At 50.5% G+C, this 18381-nt stretch overlaps 1 long non-coding RNA gene across 1 annotated transcript; it reads right to left on the minus strand.

Annotated features, from left to right (window-relative positions):
- Window positions 1–10026: 10026 nt before the first annotated feature.
- Window positions 10027–17114, minus strand: LOC119113836 (uncharacterized). The gene is made up of 4 exons (XR_005095974.1): window positions 16972–17114; window positions 11765–11824; window positions 11352–11457; window positions 10027–10067 (listed from the first exon to the last, which is right to left on the minus strand). It is a non-coding gene; the product is annotated as an uncharacterized LOC119113836 (long non-coding RNA).
- Between the last annotated feature and the right edge of the window lie 1267 nt (window positions 17115–18381).

Here is an 18381-nt window from a genome sequence, read left to right on the forward strand (position 1 = left end):
ATATATATATGCTATATATATATTATATATATATATATTATATATATATATATATATATATATATATGTGTGTGTGTGTGTGTGTGTGTGTGTGTGTGTGTGTGTGTGTGTGTGTGTGTGTGTGTGTGTGTGTGTGTGTGTGTGTGTGTGTGTGTGTGTGTGTGTGTGTGTGTGTGTATAGCACATTTTTACATTCTCTGACTGGCGTGTAAGCTATACGCTACCGCGAGATCAATTTTGCCTTAAGCCCATAGTAAAAAGAAAAAACATGCGTTAAATGACTGCATGAAATAAATCGACGGAGCTCCTCATTTTACGATGCCCCAGTGGGCTCTGTTTAAACCAGAAGAGCTCAGAATCTTTGTGAGAATCTTTATAGAGATAGAGGTTGCAAAGAGATAGCAAAGATTCCGCGAATGGGGCTTGAAGATCAAAGTGGGTCAACCATTTTTATTGGCATGGCCAAGCCATGCTCATCTGGATATGTTCAACATTCAGCCAAAGTTGAGGGGTGGTATGAAATATATAATGTAGCTTTAAGCATGCGCGCTCGCATATCTTAGTAACAAGAACCTCGATGCCGGCCTTTGCAGTCTCCCTAGCCCGCTCAGCGTCGTCCCACTAGACCATGGCCAACTGATGGACGAAAATGGTGATGGGTATGACAGAAATACCTTTGAACTCTTTACGACACCAAATCATGCATTTATATATATATATATATATATATATATATATATATATATATATCATTTGTTTTTTAGATATATTTCATTCATTCATTAGATATATTTCACTTCGTGCATTTCATGTGTGCAGCTTTTAGATGGATGGCAATAACGCATTGGTCGTTACAGCACCGCGAAGTGGTGTTGAAATCTGATGGTGGAACTGAAAGAGTTGAAGTAAAATCTATATTTTCCGTGTTGTTGTAACTGCTCATCTGTCTAGAGGATATCCCCAAAGTTGCAAAAAGAACGTTCGCCAAGTGTAATCTTTGAACTGTACAAATTAATTCTGAAAGACATTCAGAAACATCATTTTACGTTGGTCAGCGCTGCGCGCTCAGTGCATGCCCCCTGGCGTTGCTTGCAGTGGTAAACGCCGTTCGATTTTACGAAAACTGCAACCCAAGGCATCGCTATTCCTGCTCCCGAGATTACGGGTGCAGCATTGAGACTTAAAGACGCACTCAGGTGCAGGGGTTACACATGGCGTCGCCTGCCTCTCACCCCGGCGGGAAGGGCGGGCACCGCGCGGAGTCGAACCCCGTACCTGCGGTTTCCCAGATGCGCAGTGGTGCGTTAACCACCTCACCATCGGTACCCTGCGCACGGGATCAAACCTTTTGATGACATTTGTTTTGCTAGTCGACTCTACAAAATAATAAACGTTCTCAACAAAACATGAGACGGCCTTGTGCGATTTCAACTAATTTCGAACAACTCCATTCAACACTAATGAGGCATCTTATTTATTTCTGGTAAAGGGGGCTTTCGAGTACAACACTGCGGGGCACATTGTTGTTACCGGGCAAGGGCTGAACGGCTATTCCATTCCATCTCGGTGTATTTTTTGGCCGACATTCTGGCGACACGGGGCGGCATCTCCTGCCCGATCCGGAAGCCTTTCGAGGGATACATCATCTTGCATTGGCCCTCTCCCTGACGCGAGAGATCCTCTGACCTGCGCAGTTGATCCTGGATCGACGCATGAACAGTTGTTAACGCAACAACATCCCTGCTCACCGCAGGTGGTCAAATTATTGCCACATAGACTCCAGTTGGGCTTAACGGGCCGATACTGGAATAGGGTTGGAGGACTCACCGTTCGATACTTGGGGCCCTGACTGACACAGAACTCTTCCATTGCCTCAACGTAAGCACTCATCACAATTTCTCATGTTTTCTTCTAATTGTCAGAGAGCCCCGACCAACGCAAAAGACCCTCTGCCATTCGGGCTCCATTCCCCGTCCCTGTTGAGCAAATCTTCCCCCGGCCGATTCCAGGCCCTTGTCGACACAGAATGCCCTGTTAGGCACTGTGGACTCCTCAACAGTGCAGGAGCCCGACCAATGTAAATAGCTGGCCCGGTCTTGTCTCTGCTTGGGAAATGGACCCAAGAGCTCAGACCAACACGGATCCAGCTGTTCGATGTCCGTGATCTCTGGCCGAAATAGAGGAACGATCTGTCTCAGGGGTACGTATCAGCCCAATAGATCATCTTGATGACATTTGAGATCACGACCTATGGGCGTGGGTTCTTAGGTGATCTACAGCCAGCCCTTCGTACCATTCAGCCGTCCCATCGGGCCCTTGATTTTTGGTCTCTAGAGATCCTTCGGCCCCTCTTCGGGCTCTAACTGATGTTTCAGGTCACGACCCAACGGGCCGCGATGCTTAATGTGGCCTACAGCCAGTCCTTCGGGCCCTTCTGCCCTCCAACCGGGCCTTTGATCATCGGTTTCGGTGGGTCGCCCGGGCTCCTCTGTAGGCCTCACCAAACACTTCCCTTGGCCGGCTCAGGCCCCTGCAAGCACAGGGCCCTCTATTAAGTGCTGTGGGTCCCTCACAGATACAAAGCCTGGACCGGTGCAAAGCACTGGCCCCGGCTTTACAGCTGAATGAGAAGTGGGTCCTCAGATCCATACCGACACGGAGCCGACTGTGTGATACGGTGGTTAGGCCCATATCAACTCAGGGGCTCCCCGATCGGCGCAAGGTGCCCTCTGATTGTTATTTTAGGGTCCGTATTCATAGTTCGGGACCCCTGAATAAGATTCCGACCAGCCCTTTATGCTCTTAGACCCTACAATCGCGCTCTTGATCGTCGGGACCCGGTGGGCCCTCTAGGCTCTTTGGGTCTCCTCGAACACTGCCTTTGGCCAGCTCGGGACCCCTTGACAACACAGGACGCCTGTTAGGCGCTGTGGACCTCGAGCAATGTAACTGCTGGCTCCGGTTCTGTCCCTGCTTGGGAATGAGCCCTCAGGTCTATGCCGCCACGGAGCCGGCTGCGCGTTACTGGCAGTGTCTGACCGAATATAGGCTCCATCGACTTATTGGGACCCTGATCAGTGCGTAGGCCCTCTGGTTGGCATTGGCGTGTCCGGTCCGCGTGGCCGTGGCCCCCGAATGGGACTCTCATCTGACCATTTGGGCCCCTAATCGTGGGTTCCGAGGGGCCGCAGGGGCCCTCTGAACCTAAGGGGGAGGCACGTACCCTCTGTGGCCCCCCCCCCCCCGCCGCTTGCGCTACTGGCTACAAGCAAAAACTTGTGGTCAAGTCTTTGCTACAGAAATGTTGACTGATTGATGCTTTTTTGACTGCTGACTGTTGACTGTTTTTGTAAATGTTGACTGTTGACTGCTTAATGCGTTTAGCCGTAGAGTACTCATGTCCTCTATGAGCTTTTGCAGTAGAAATAATGTTGCGCATAAGCGAAGACTGTAAAGGTCTTGGCTGTGTAAGTGATGGCGAGTATAAATTTTGCAGTGTAGATTTTGTTGTGTAGTACTCACGTTGTGTATAAGTCCTGCAGTATAAGTAATATTACTTGTGAGTAAAGTCTGTATGAATTTTTGCATTGGAAGTAATGTCGTGTGTAACTGATGTAGCGTTACTGTCAGTACGAGGCTATGCCGCAGAACTAATGCCGTGACATCCTCCTAAGACGGCGAAAAGTGCCCCAAGTTGTACTTGTTTTTACTTTATTGTGATGCAGATAGCAACAAGCACGAAATCTATCCCTCCGCACCAGCAAAAAAACAGGCCCCTTAGCATAGCGTGCCATGCTACTCTAGGCCTAGCTATTAAGCCTTGAATTTTCGGCTTCCTACGGTGTTCTAATTTACTTTGAGCGTGTGTAATCAGGTTAGCATCTTGTCCTGACTTAGTGGCTGGGAACCTATCGCGTGAATCGTTCAGTTCCATGACGATTGCCTGCTCTTGCTCTCTTTCACGTCTTGCTTTCCGTTTAAAGTATTTAACGGTTTCGCCTCGATCGTCAACAGTGTTTCGTAAAAAAGAGCTATATCCATTGTGAATTGTACGCTTTCAAAATTAAGCAGATTTTCCCAATAAGCGTCGTCATACAATGAAACAGCGTATTGCTTGATTGCGTTACTTGTGCGCCGTTTAATAGTCACTGCATGGTTACTATCCGTAAGCAATGAATCATTGAACTTCCACAGCCTTGGTCCTCTTTGTTGTTGAGGGTCTGTCAATGTAAATGCCACGATGTTGCGGTTTGTTCTATAACCTGTTTGGATCTCGTTATTTTTTATGTACCTAAGTGAATGGTCGCTTGCAAAATATGCATTTCATCTACCACATCTGACGGGGTTACATTTGATCCATGTAAACTTGCGATGGGTTGGATGCCTCCAAATATCAACCAAAGCGTGCTTTATGGCAACTTTTGTAAGTGAGTTCTTTTCATTTACGTTATGTTCATGTACGTAATTTGAGTGCTCTCTGTGGTTCATAACGAAGTTAAAGTCGCCACCAATTACGGTGTTATCTGACGGGAGACTTTCCAGCTCGGCACTAATTGACTCAAAGAACGTAGGGTTATCTTCGTTCAGGACATATATGCCAGGGAAAGTGTAAATAGTAGAATTTATCTGGCAGCTTATGATAACGAAGTTCCCATCGGGACAGTATCTTTCAAACAATAGTTCATGATGTGCAAATTTTTTGATAGAATTGCTGTTCCTCGGCTGTTTGATATTTTGCAAGAATGATAACCTTTGCCACAACAAAGCGTATTGAAAAATGGAATGCCATGTACAACCATGTGAATATTTCGGAGAAATATTATGTTAAGCCTAGAATCACTCACAAAGTTATTTACATCTCGTTTTTTATGCAGCCCCGTCAGGCCGCGGCAGTTCATAGACCTGAATCTGAGCTCAGTCATGATTTGGACGGTTTCCTACTAACAATGAATAGATGTAATTGTGCAAGTACGCGCGAGCATGGACAGGTGTGCGTATGCGTGCGGGCGTGTGTGCGTGCGTGCTGTGTAAGTGATGGCGAATATAGTTTTTGCAGGGTAGGTTTTATCGTGTAGCACTCACGTCGTGTATAACTGCTGCATTATAAGTCATATCACTTATGGGTAAAGTCCGTATAAGTTTTTGCAGTGGGTGTAATATCGCGTGTGACTGATGTAGCGTTACTGTCGGCACGAGGTTTTGCCGAAGCACTTATGTCGTGACATTCTCCTAAGATGGCGAAAAATGCCTCAAGAAACGTTCAAAAACGGTTCAAATTTCGAAACGCACCCCTTTTGTCCATGCATCTGTATGCTCCTCGCGTAGTGTTTTGCCGTGAACAGAAAACTTCATCCCGACCAGCTGTGCGGTGGCATCGCTTGGCACGTTGCAATTTCTAACGCCATCGGGATTACCGGTCACGGTAGGACAAGCCCACAGTCATAGTTACTTGCCTGGCGGGGCAACGGTCAAGCAGCAGGCTACGCTTGATGAGTACTCGCACCACGTCATCGCGAGAGAAACAAACCGCGCTAAACTTGTTAAAACGTACCGCCAGTCTGCCACCGTGTGCAGCCGAGTGGTCTACAACATACCGCCAGTCTGCCACCGTGTGCAGCCGAGTGGTCTACAACATACCGCCAGTCTGCCACCGTGTGCAGCCGAGTGGTCTACAGCATACCGCCAGTCTGCCACCGCGTGCAGCCGAGTGGTCTACAGCATACCGCCAGTCTGCCACCGCGTGCAGCCGAGTGGTCTACAACATACCGCCAGTCTGCCACCGTGTGCAGTCGAGTGGTCTACAACATACCGCCAGTCTACCACCGTGTGCAGTCGAGTGGTCTACAACATACCGCCAGTCTGCCACCGTGTGCAGTCGAGTGGTCTACAACATACCGCCAGTCTGTCACCGTGTGCAGTCGAGTGGTCTACAACATACCGCCAGTCTGCCGCCGTGTGCAGCCGAGTGGTCTACAGCATACCGCCAGTCTGCCACCGTGTGCAGTCGAGTGGTCTACAACATACCGCCAGTCTGCCACCGTGTGCAGTCGAGTGGTCTACAACATACCGCCAGTCTGCCACCGTGTGCAGCCGAGTGGTCTACAACATACCGCCAGTCTGCCACCGTGTGCAGCCGAGTGGTCTACAGCATACCGCCAGTCTGCCACCGTGTGCAGTCGAGTGGTCTACAACATACCGCCAGTCTGCCACCGTGTACAGTGAAGTGGTCAGCTGGCACGATGCTTGGAAGGGAGCGGGTCGAGGTGTCAGGTTGAAAATACGTTCCATAGGCTATTTCTGGTTGCACGCTGATCGCTAGGACTCCGACATTTTGACTGTACGCCGATCACAAGGACTCCTGACTCTCTGGATGAGCGCTGGTCACGAGGATCAGACATTCTGGCCGCGCACTGGTCACCAGGACTCCGACATACTGGTTGTGCGCTGGTCACCAGTACTCCGCCATTCTGGATGTGCACTGGTCACCAGGACTCCCAAATTCCGAGAGCGCGTTGGTCACCAGGACTCCGACATTACGGGTGTGCAATGGGCACCAGTACTCAGACATTCTGGGTGCGCACTGGTCACCAGGACTCCGATATTCTGGGTGCGCGCTGAACTACGGCAAGCAGCGCTTGGTTTTGGTGGAAACGTGCCCAATCAGCAACAGTGCATCCTTCGCCACCAAGCAGCCGTCCATCCAGATGCGGAGCAAATTCTATCACAGCTTGAAATCTGACGAGCTTGGTCTTGCCTTCGATGAGTGCCGCACCCCTCAGCCGACTTTTGGCCAGCCCCCTCCCCCCAAGCATGTAAGTGAACCAAGCCAACGCGACGAGCACTCAAGTTCGGGTCCCGCTCAGGCAGGTCTGAGCCTCTGGCCGGCGCGCGACGCTCACCCAGCCGGCCAACTCATCGCCCAGGCCTGCGCCAGCGGTCACGCCGCTGCCCCACTCCCGTGCAAACATCCCAGCCTTCAGAATGGCCACAGAAGATCACCTTAATCTTTCCAGTTTCGCTATGTAAATATGTCGATCAATCAGCAGGCATTCCAACAACCGCAGCTCGTAGCTCAGCTACGCGACTGAGTCTCGCTCGCAAAACAAGCCGAAGCCATCCGGGCCAAGGCTTTAAAGACACCCTACCTCGTCGCATCCAGCCCACCCGCACGCGCCTCTGCCGGCAGCGGCCGGAGCCGGCGGACATCGGACGGTGGCCGGGCGTGTTGTCGTAGCCCGGGGCGATCACGCGACCCGCGACGAGCGCCGCTGATTGGCTGGCCGCCCCGACGCCGCATCACGCCGCCGGCGTCAGTCTCGTCTGGTCAGCACGAGCGGAAATGGAGACGATGAGGGCTGGGCACGCACGATCCTTATCAGACCCGACCCATAACCCGGCCCGGATGAGGGAGCGGCGTCATAAGTACGCCTTCTGGAGGGGAGGGGCGGAGACACGCGCTGCGTTCCAGACCGGCCACGAGGCGGGTCGGTTGATCTGTTCTCATGAGTTTGGCTTGCGTTTCAAGTTCGGATATAGCACTTTGTTTGAAATATGACGTGAGAATTCCAGGTGATGTCCACAAGGCTGAATTGCGATCACGTACTGTATTCATTTTTAATTCACCCAGTCGCGCTGTTTTGCAGTGGGATCTGTCGAAGCAAAACAGTGTTGGTTGTCGAGCATGGCATGCTGCCGCGAGACTGCGGTCACCTAACAGGCTGAACATGTGAGAGGCGGGCGTTGCATTAGCTTGCTGCAGCAGTCTAGGCATTTGCAATTCACGTAGACACCACAATAATTAGTGCGGTAGAAATGCGCATGAATAGAGTTAGTACGTGTCGCACATGTAGTTTGTTGAATAAGGCTTCAAAGAATGCAATTCCTTTGCCAACTGCACATGCCGCAGTATTAAAAAAAAACAAGATATTGCAAAATGGTACCAATAGTGTGCGCTCCAAGGCTCTGTAGTAGTGGTTTTGTAGTAGTCCTTCGGTGTCTTAGAGGGCTGCAATTGTGTTGTTGAAAGCAGTTTTTCACTTATAGATATACGAAGAGTTGCTAGTAAGCTAATTTCGTCGTGTCTGATGCTGGCTTCAATATCTTCAAATGTGGAACATTCCGAGCAACGAAAATAGGTGAATAATTCTTGAATGGTGCCGCTGAAAAAGTCCATGGCATTCCTTCGAAGATTCGGACATTCCGTTGCAAAAGAATATAATTTGCTTCTGGCCGCGACCTTCAGCTTGAATACTGAAATGTGTACGGGGCCAGGCGTTTCTGCCAGCTCACCAAACCAGCGAGGCACTCCAGCCAAATACTACACCGCATTACTTCTCTGCTCGTTGGGTCAGCCTATGGTACGCGCCGCGGACTCCGCGCTTGCGTTGGCTGCGTGTGGTGGTTGGGTGGTTTGTGGCTGCCCGGCGAGGGACAGGCACAGGACGGGACTCAGTATTTGCCCTTACAGGTGAACTCATCCGGTATTTGGCGTGCGACGCCACGTGGCGAAATCAAAACAAAGGCGCCTTGACCTTCAACTTCAGTTAAGTTCCGGTCGGTGACGTCATCGGCCGGCAGGCGCCTGCAGTTAGACATCCACAGGAAGCATGCCGTTCAGTCACTCCCCCGCTGCTCATGGGGCTGTGACTGTGCCCGACTGCTACCTATTTCCAATCAGATGTACCCATCCGTATGCATTTTTCTAGCGAGTTAGTTTTAAGTTGTAGGGACGTTTAGAAAAGCTTACGCCCAGAGTTGCTCTTTTGCGTTGGGGGACGCAAGACCAGTGTAGATGAAGCCAATTATGGCGTAAAGAAGCGTGGGAAGCAACAATACACCGTATTTCTTTAAGTATTTCCCAGATATTTTGTAAAAGCCTTACCTGAGCCTGCACCCGCGCCCACCATTGTCTCCATATCGGTACCCGACACAGCCCGTTCTGCATTCCACGAGGGTATCCATGAGTTTACCCAACCAATAAAGTCCTCTGCCTGTAGGTCCACCAGTCCTGAGCGGAGCGCACCAGTCCTGCTCTCCGACCGGTCGGGGCGGCGCTCCTGGCCGCGGTCGCCACGACCCACGCGTGCCATCCGCGCGCGCCGCCAGCGCACGCACCTCCCAAGGTTCCACCCGGTCTTCGTCAAGGCGTTATGTATTAATGTCCACAACCGTCACAATATGCTGCATTATGGCGTAACCTGGAAGGGCGTAGCAGATGACGAGATAACACCGGCGGCCGGCACCAACGCCGGCAACATATCACAGAGCGTAAGCAATAGCGGGTCCCTGAATCGCCAGCACGCCCCGCCTCGCAGCGCGCGGGGCGGCGGCTGCCAGCCCAGTGGCAAGAACGACAGCGGCAGTGGGCTTCACTGAGCACTTCACACGACGCGGCCTGTCACAACATCCGCGCCCCGCGTTCGAAGCTGGCTGTGCCGGTCTTGCGACACGCTGGATCCCGGGCGCCCCAGCTGGATCCCGGGTGCCCCAGCTGGATCTCGGGTGCCCCAGTTGGATCCCGGGTGCCCCAGCCCGTCGCATAGGTGCAGGCGATGGGAAGCCCGCATCACAGAGTACACGCGGCTACGGCATACAGCAGCAGTAACGACACCAGCAAACCATTGCATATGAACGGCGCCACGCAGAAAACGTGTCTGCACAAGTCAAAACCATGATATAAACACGCCACACATGCACGCACTGACTACAGCGACACCACGCGCGCGCCATTCCCGTGACCCGGGCGGTGCGGGAGCCGCGGCCGGCCGGCGGGGCGCCCGCACATCCCGGCCGCCGTCTGAGTCCACCGCACGCTCGAACACCGCTCAGAACTGTCTGTGCTGTCGGCGCAGCCGCTCCAGGTGCAGCCGGTACAGGTAGCTGTTGATGGTGAAGTACTGCGGGCACTCGTCCGGCGTGAGGTCCGGCTCCGGCGCCAGCGCCGGCGCCAGCGGTGGCGGAGCGTCAGCGCCAGCCGGCTCCGGCGCCAGCATCGGCATACTCAGCGCTGCGTCCGGCCGGCCAGGCGCGCCGGCCTGTGACGAGGTGCCGGCCGCCGGCCAGCCACCCTGCCGGCGATATCGACAACTGATAGGACGGGCGTCGCCCGCAAGGGACCGCCACCGACCGACGGACACACCGAGGATTTGCGCATGCGACTGATATTGCGCTAGGTACAGGATAATCTGTGGGGGAAAACTTGAAGAAGCTTGACAAGGTTTTGAGTGCAGAAATTGATGCTGCCTAAAATACATCTCTGCTCGGTTTAGTGTCGAGCCTTGTTAGTGCCTATTTTGTCATGAATATACAACCAATGCAGGAGGAAGTAGAGAGATGGCTCGCTAGTTTACAAAACGACCAACAGCGCGGAGCAATTACAACGTTCGGAATCGAATTGGTCGGCGAATTGAATCAAAGTGTTGACAAAAGCCTCCAAAAAAATGATCCGAAAACGATCGACTACGCAAAACATTAAAACAAAAGTCACCTTTGGAGATGAAAAAATGAAGAGAAAAGTAAATAAAAAGAAGACTAAAATGAAGATCACAGTCTTCCAACATCCGATCACTTTAGCTAAAGCGGCATCGTTGTGGCGTTGCTCACAGATACTGGAGGCGTTGGCTGGCATATGCTACCTTGTTTACTCTGCGCACGATCCATATTTTACACAGCACATTTTTTCCCCTGCGCAACTCTGGTTTAATTTGCTCGACCTTCGGAACCACAAGCTGAAAGTTTTCGGCTCGGACGGAATATACATGCAAGTTCACATAGCGTGGTGACTCGATATGCTTGATACAGCATGCAGCTGCAAGCATCCTCTGTACGCTTCGAGGCGCCGCGCCAGCGACAGGCACCAGTGTGAAGAGAAGTGACACAGGAAACAAAACACAGGGGGCCTCGACCGCGAGGGGGAATACCTGTCGGAGCTTCCGCGCATCAGTCACGAATATGACTGCGTGCAGATCACGTATGTCCGCATGTAACACGACAGAATCTTAGCCTCAGGACAGACTCAGCTGCCAAAAGACGGCCGTGGTGGTACACGTTCAGGGTGTCGGGTTACTTACCGCGTGAGCATGTGATGAGCCGTGGTGGTACACGTTCAGGGTGTCGGGTTACTTACCGCGTGAGCATGTGATGAGCCGTGGTGGTACACGTTCAGGGTGTCGGGCTACTTACCGCGTGAGCATGTGATGAGCCGCGGTGGTACACGTTCCGGGTGTCGGGCTACTTACCGCTGTGAGCATGTGATGAGCCGCTGGTGGTACACGTTCAGGGTGTCGGGCTACTTACGGCGTGAGCATGTGATGAGCCGTGGTGGTACACGTTCAGGGTGTCGGGTTACTTACCGCGTGAGCATGTGATGTGTTGAGGGACAAACTGTTGATGCGTTTTGATATCGGCAGGCATTCGTTCTCCACCTCATCCATATCTCTTAAGCGTTTCTGGCCAGTCCTGAGAAGGATGGCAGCTACATCATGGCGAGAAAATGCACCACCAAAAATGACGACAAACGACACAAACACGACACAAAGCTTAAAAGAGGATTCTATCACACGAGTTTCGCGGACAAAATTCACGAAGCGAATACGAGTGCGGTACATCCTCAATGCGCTTCACACGCGTACAGTGACGAACGTGAACATTTCATGTGGGTTTCATTTACATATGAACACGTTTTTCAGTCGCGTCCTTGGTTGGATAGGTTGTACTGCAAGTCGGCGCGGCCCAAAACAAAGACTCCAAACAGCCAGGTGCTCACCTCTCATGATTAAACCCATTTGGTCGGTTATTCATTTCCACCAGGAACTTAGCGCAGAATCTGCAACAGAGAGCATCAGCAATTACGGACACTAGTATTTCTTAGTGACTTCTGGAGTATTCGCAAACTATGCCATCCAAAATACCAGACTTTGACGCCGTGGAAGCTCGGATCACGCTTTCACACGATGCCTTCGTCCGTATAGATCGCTTGTGTTCCTCGCAGAAACTGACAAATCCCCGCGTTCGTGTGGCTGCAGCCGCAAGCGCTCGCGTCGTTCGCAGCCGGCTATATGGACTGTGCACTCGGGCTCCAGCTCCAGCTCCAGGGCTCCAGCATCGACGCGACGCCACACGCATTTATTAACGCAAGCACGGGTCATGAGGAAGCGGACTGAACCAATCAGCGCCACGGGCGCTGCAGCACCGCCGGAGCCGGCGCCGCCCGCCGCTGTGCGGTGTCTGCGCCCGCGCGGCACCCGCGCCGGCCGTCACTAGACTGCCGTCACGTCACCGTCCCGGGCCGTCACCAGACAGCGCCCAGAGCGGCGCCAGCCAGTCTGAAGCGCCAGCTGTCAGCCACGCTCAGTCATCCGACCCGCGGCGACACCTCGGCTCGAGATCTCCTCCAAACCACTGCTGGTGCCCGGCGCAGAGCTTCGGCGTCCGGCACAGCGTCCCCTGCCACCTCCCCAGCAGCAGCAGCAGCAGGACGATACCCAGCGTCTGGCCGAGCGTCCCGCCGCTTTCCCCACAACAACAGCAGTGGACGCCATGACCTCTGCACCGCACGGTCCGCCACCCCACCGCGTATGCTGCGGCGGCACCGTTCGCACCGCGCCGCCGGTCAGCTGTCCATGCGCACTGCCGCCGGCCCACCGCCGCCAGATGGCGAGGGGAAGCAGTACAGCCGGCGGCCGGCGTCACCTGACGCCTTTAAGAGGCGTGGCCACGACCGGCGCCACTCGCCACTGTCCGTGGTCACTCCCGCATGCGTCGATCTTTGACCCCAACGGCCAACAAGTCTGCATCTTATATTTTGATACGTCCGAGATTCAACTTCAAACTTTTGATCACAGCCTTCAGCCAATTATGCAACGAAGCTGAGTTAGGTCCTAGAAGATGTGAAGTCCGCAGTGACAGCTTTTGACTAAAAGTGGCAGCGGCTGCATGCATCTGACGGCGATCGACTGCCCGAGCAGCTTGGCTGGGCGGTAAAAAGCTGAACATCTCGCCATGTGGCATACCCACGTGTCTGCGCCCCCGGGCCACTCTTGTGTAAAATGCTAAACATCTTGCCATGTGGCATACCCACGTGTCTGCGCCCCCGAGCCACTCTTGTGTAAAATGCTAACATCTCGCCATGTGGTATACCCATGTGTCTGCGCCCCCGAGCCACTCTTGTGTAAAATGCTAAACATCTTGCCATGTGGCATACCCATGTGTCTGCGCCCCCGAGCCACTCTTGTGTAAAATGCTAAACATCTCGCCATGTGGCATCCCATGTGTCTGCGCCCCCGAGCCACTCTTGTGTAAAATGCTGAACATCTCGCCATGTGGCATACCCATGTGTCTGCGCCCCCGAGCCACTCTTGTGTAAAATATAAACATCTCGCCATGTGGCATACCCATGTGTCTGCGCCCCCGAGCCACTCTTGTGTAAAATGCTAAACATCTTGCCATGTGGCATACCCACGTGTCTGCGCCCCCGAGCCACTCTTGTGTAAAATGCTAACATCTCACCATGTGGCATACCATGTGTCTGCGCCCCGAGCCACTCTTGTGTAAAATGCTAAACATCTCGCCATGTGGTATACCCATGTGTCTGCGCCCCCGAGCCACTCTTGTGTAAAATGCTAACATCTTGCCATGTGGCATACCCACGTGTCGCGCCCCCGAGCCACTCTTGTGTAAAATGCTGAACATCTCGCCATGTGGCATACCCATGTGTCTGCGCCCCCGAGCCACTCTTGTGTAAAATGCTAAACATCTCGCCATGTGGTATACCCATGTGTCTGCGCCCCCGAGCCACTCTTGTGTAAAATGCTAAACATCTTGCCATGTGGCATACCCATGTGTCTGCGCCCCCGAGCCACTCTTGTGTAAAATGCTTAACATCTCACCATGTGGCATACCCATGTGTCTGCGCCCCCGAGCCACTCTTGTGTAAAATACTGAACATCTCGCCATGTGGCATACCCATGTGTCTGCGCCCCCGAGCCACTCTTGTGTAAATGCTAAACATCTTGCCATGTGGCATACCACGTGTCCGCGCCCCCGAGCCACTCTTGTTTAAAATGCTTACATCTCACCATGTGGCATACCCATGTGTCTGCGCCCCGAGCCCACTCTTGTGTAAAATACTGAACATCTCGCCATGTGGTATACCCATGTGTCTGCGCCCCCGAGCCACTCTTGTGTAAAATGCTAAACATCTCGCCATGTGGCATACCCATGTGTCTGCGCCCCCGAGCCACTCTTGTGTGACCCGTCGATCAAAGACAGCTGACAGCTGGCCGACGATGTCAGGCTGGCATGTGACAGCCTTGTCATGTCACTATGCAGGACAGAAGCAAACTTTCAGGAATCACGTCCCTTCAGCAGACATTATTCTGCCTGGGTGGCCACGCCTGGGTCTTGCACACATGGGTCAATAAGTCATGAATGACAGGAGCTGAGGGATCTCGGTACAGTCCTCTAAGCATGTTAGAGAGGGGTGTTCAATCCTGGCCAACGAATATGGGCAATGGGCAGGTGTACAAACTGATTCCGAATTCATGGTGGCAGAGTAGCTCGGTTGGGATAACACTCAACACCAAAGTCGGAGACCCAGGTTCGCCTCCTTGCTGATCTTTTCGCCTCTACGGGCGTTAACATGACCACAGCAGTCACCAGCTCTTCATAAAAGACACGAGTAAGCAACTGTTGGAAACTTTTCCGGCGCAAGTGGGCAGCGACTGTGTGCTCGCACACGTTGTGGTGCACCTGAACAATGGTGCCAAAAACCTTCAGTCCCTCGCGACATGTCGAGCTGGGGTGTTCGGAGCGTAGCTCTCGCACAACTGCGAATGAAACGTCAGCCCATCCGGAGGCGGCATCTTAGAGAAAGACAAATGTACTGTGTCTGTTCCAGCAATGCACGCACAGAATGCTCTACATGCGACACCTGTGGAAAACATCGATGCTCTCATAAGTATGAGCTGATCTTACGCATCAATGACAATTACTATGGTCTAGCATGGCTGTGGTGTCTGGGCTTGCTCGTGATCTTAGAGAATGCCTGATGAGACAGTTTGTCTATTGGTGGAAATTCAATTTTCAAAACTTAAATCTTTATGTTCAAGCACATCCAGGTATTCCTTTATCTAAGAAAAGCCACTTGTTATCAGAGATACAGCATGACAATGTTGCAGCAGCTAACATGTGAACTGTCTGACCCCATGGGTTAGGGGCTGATTAAATAAGCTGGAGACAACAAAGAAGTGCAAAGCAGCACAACGTGCAGTTGTATGAAGATATATGCTAAGACAGCCTCTTAGGAAATTCTAGCCATATTTTTATGGAGCATTATGCACAATTAATTTTCTCTTGAATCATGCAGCTGCAATGACATAACCATGCACATCATTTCACATAACTGTGCAAGTATACTGATATACATCAAACTGAGTTCTTGAGTGTAAATGTTATGCTGTATGTAGCATTTGTGTAAGCCTTAAGGTTACTCTTTTTAATACCCAGTTTGCCCAAAATTGCTGGAATTCATCACAAAACTTTGTGAGAAATAATCCTCAAGAGTAGGACCCTTCCTCCAGAACCACCTGTTGTACTTCAGTCTCAAATTTCAAAATGGCTCAGTTATTTTCCCTCAACCAAAATAGGTCTATCAATTTTGCAATGTCTCAGGCTTCCTCAATTGCCATATTTTAGATAGCTGTTGAGGTCCTAAAAATGGCAGATGAGGTCCAGCTGGGTCATGTTATTGCTTCTGATGTTAAAAGAAACAAGATATCAAAAGAAGCATGTGTGTTATTTACAAAGCATTGTCAAAATTTATCCTTTAGACCAGCCATCAATTCTGTAGTCATATCTGAGCCTGCCACACCCCAGTTTGCTGTCTTACGTAGATTTTAGCCTGGTGGAGATTTGCTGACCCAAATGAAACCATGCAGCAACACTTATTACTACACATTTTTAATTCCTTGAGTTCTGGTGGCAGTTATTTCTACCTTGTTTTTAGTCTTAAGACATCCACTATGCATCATTTACAGGGACACATCCAGGTCCTGAAAGCAACCACATAAAACACTAAATATACTGAGTGCATAAAAAAGCTTGCTGTATGCATAGGGAAGCTGTTCACAGCAATACTTGCATCTGAATTACTTAATCTAACTTCTCTGTAAAATCATGACAGGCTGACTGGGTATCATTGTAAAAGAAATAGCAATTTTCCTTTCATATTTCCAAGCCCTCTTCAGGCACAGCAAGTAGTAGCAAAGGATAACTCGGTCAGGTGATTAGTCTCTACCCTATACTTATCAAGCATTAGGCCTGCTTAGCATATTAAATCTAATACTCTAATTTGGGCTAATGCAATTTATGGTAGCTTCACTACCCACTTTCTTAGCCAGACCAGCAAGAATGGAGAATACTGAAATATATGTGAAGTAGCTCATTTCAGTACCTTTTAAATGCACATCTTTAGAGTTGCACTTATCAAAATTGAAGATGGCATGTGTGCAAAGAACACTGGAAAATTCCCACATTCCTAGTCCCTGTTGGTACATCTGATGGTGTCCTTCTCCTGGTCCCCACAATGGGAAGACTTAAAGAGTTGCCTTCCTTGTGTGCAAAACTATGGCATTAATGATGCAACAAATGGAATCTGTATTAGACATTTGCTTCTTCCAGCAGACCAACCAGGTAACCAAATGTATGTCAATATCTGTGGAGGCAAACAGGCGGTTGGAATGAACGTCCATGAAAATACAATTTGATTGGAACCAGGGGCACAGCCATGGGTTCCTGGCCATTTAAGCCTGTATCATCCTTTCACCGCAGATGGCTCCTGGAAGGCAACTGACAGGAACCAAAAAATCGATGTGATGTGTTCTCACCGAGCTCCTACCTTCCCCCCCCCCCCCCCTAGAAAATGCTGCCTCCGCCGCTGAAAAGCATGACAGACCTTATTCTAAACAAACTTACCCAAAACAAGTCCACAGCAGGCTCCCCACGGTCCAACCGAGACCCAGGCACTCGGACTTAGTTCGAAGAAGCTCGCGAGGGGGAGGGTCAGGAATATGTTAACACTGCTCCCGTCAAGGCACGTTCCTTCAGATCGATGTGTGGACGGGCTACGAGGTCAGGCTACAGGACTCAGTGGGGATGGGATGTGTTTATCATTCGTGAACCGAACATGACGCGCATAAGGCGTTATTAGCGCAAAAATGTCTTGCATTTTGATTATATCACATGGCTTATGAGGAAAATAGTACAAGGTTATAAGATATTTTCATATCAAAAATTGCATATAACACCCTATAAATTAAAAAAAATATATTTTATAATATTTTATCTATATAAATATGGAAAAATATTACAACTAACCCACAAGCGCAGTTTTAAAGTATTACCACGTGATATGTAGCTGTATACGTTAATTAAATTTTTTGGTTTTTATATCGTAGCGGGCGTTAATCCGGGAGCGTTGTTTGTGTGCTGGTGCCACGGCTGTCGTGTGCCCGTGACAAGAAAAGCGTGAGTTTGCCGCTGCCTTGCCTATCATTTTCGATACAAATTCCACCAAATTTTGCCGTTGAACTGGAATTGTGTGACCGAATGGTAGGGTTCAGGGCTCACACAACAAGCACTGCTTAGCGTGAGATTTGATCCCAGGAATCCATCCATTCAGAGGATTCGGATTTTTACAAAAATGAAACTTGCTTGTAGGACAACTACTCAGTTACCAACCTTTCATGAGTAGTTGGTTGGAAGTGTATTTATTAACTGGCACATGGTCTGTTGTTTTTTCCTCTTCACACTTTTGAGTTTGTGAGAGGGATTGGTTGAACAAGTGACAAATTATTTGAAAACAGTATGCCAATCCCCATGGTACAGTTAGAGTTAAGTCAGTTTTTAGGTGAAGCCAAGGATGTAAATACTGTAATTAAAAAGACACTCTTTCATGAACTTGCCCTAGAACTGATCTAGACCTGTGCAGATCAATCTGTAGCTGATGGATACCATATATCATATTGTAATCTGACCTGTCATGTGTTTCTTGCTTTCAAGAGAATGTTTTGCATTTTGCAACACACCCTGGGAGGAGATGAGGCAGCAGGTGGCAGGGCCAGATTAAAAATGCTTTGTGGGTGTGGAGTACTTCTGTTGTGGGCTCTAAAATACTGAAAGTTATCCTGATTTTCAAAAGCCGGTTGAACTTCACTTTCTGTACTGTGCAGGGCACTTTTAAACAAACATGTCCTGGTGAGAGGTGCTTAGATGGCATTCAAAGCTCATAGCCATGTATTTTTTCTAAACATGGGCTATCTAGGGAACAGTACCCAGTGAACCCCCTGAATATACCTTGTCAAGTGATGCTGCACTATAACATAA

Source organism: Pollicipes pollicipes, unplaced genomic scaffold (assembly GCF_011947565.3).
Source record: "Pollicipes pollicipes isolate AB1234 unplaced genomic scaffold, Ppol_2.1 Scaffold_7262;HRSCAF=8765_pilon_pilon_pilon, whole genome shotgun sequence".
Lineage (NCBI taxonomy): Eukaryota > Metazoa > Arthropoda > Thecostraca > Pollicipedomorpha > Pollicipedidae > Pollicipes > Pollicipes pollicipes.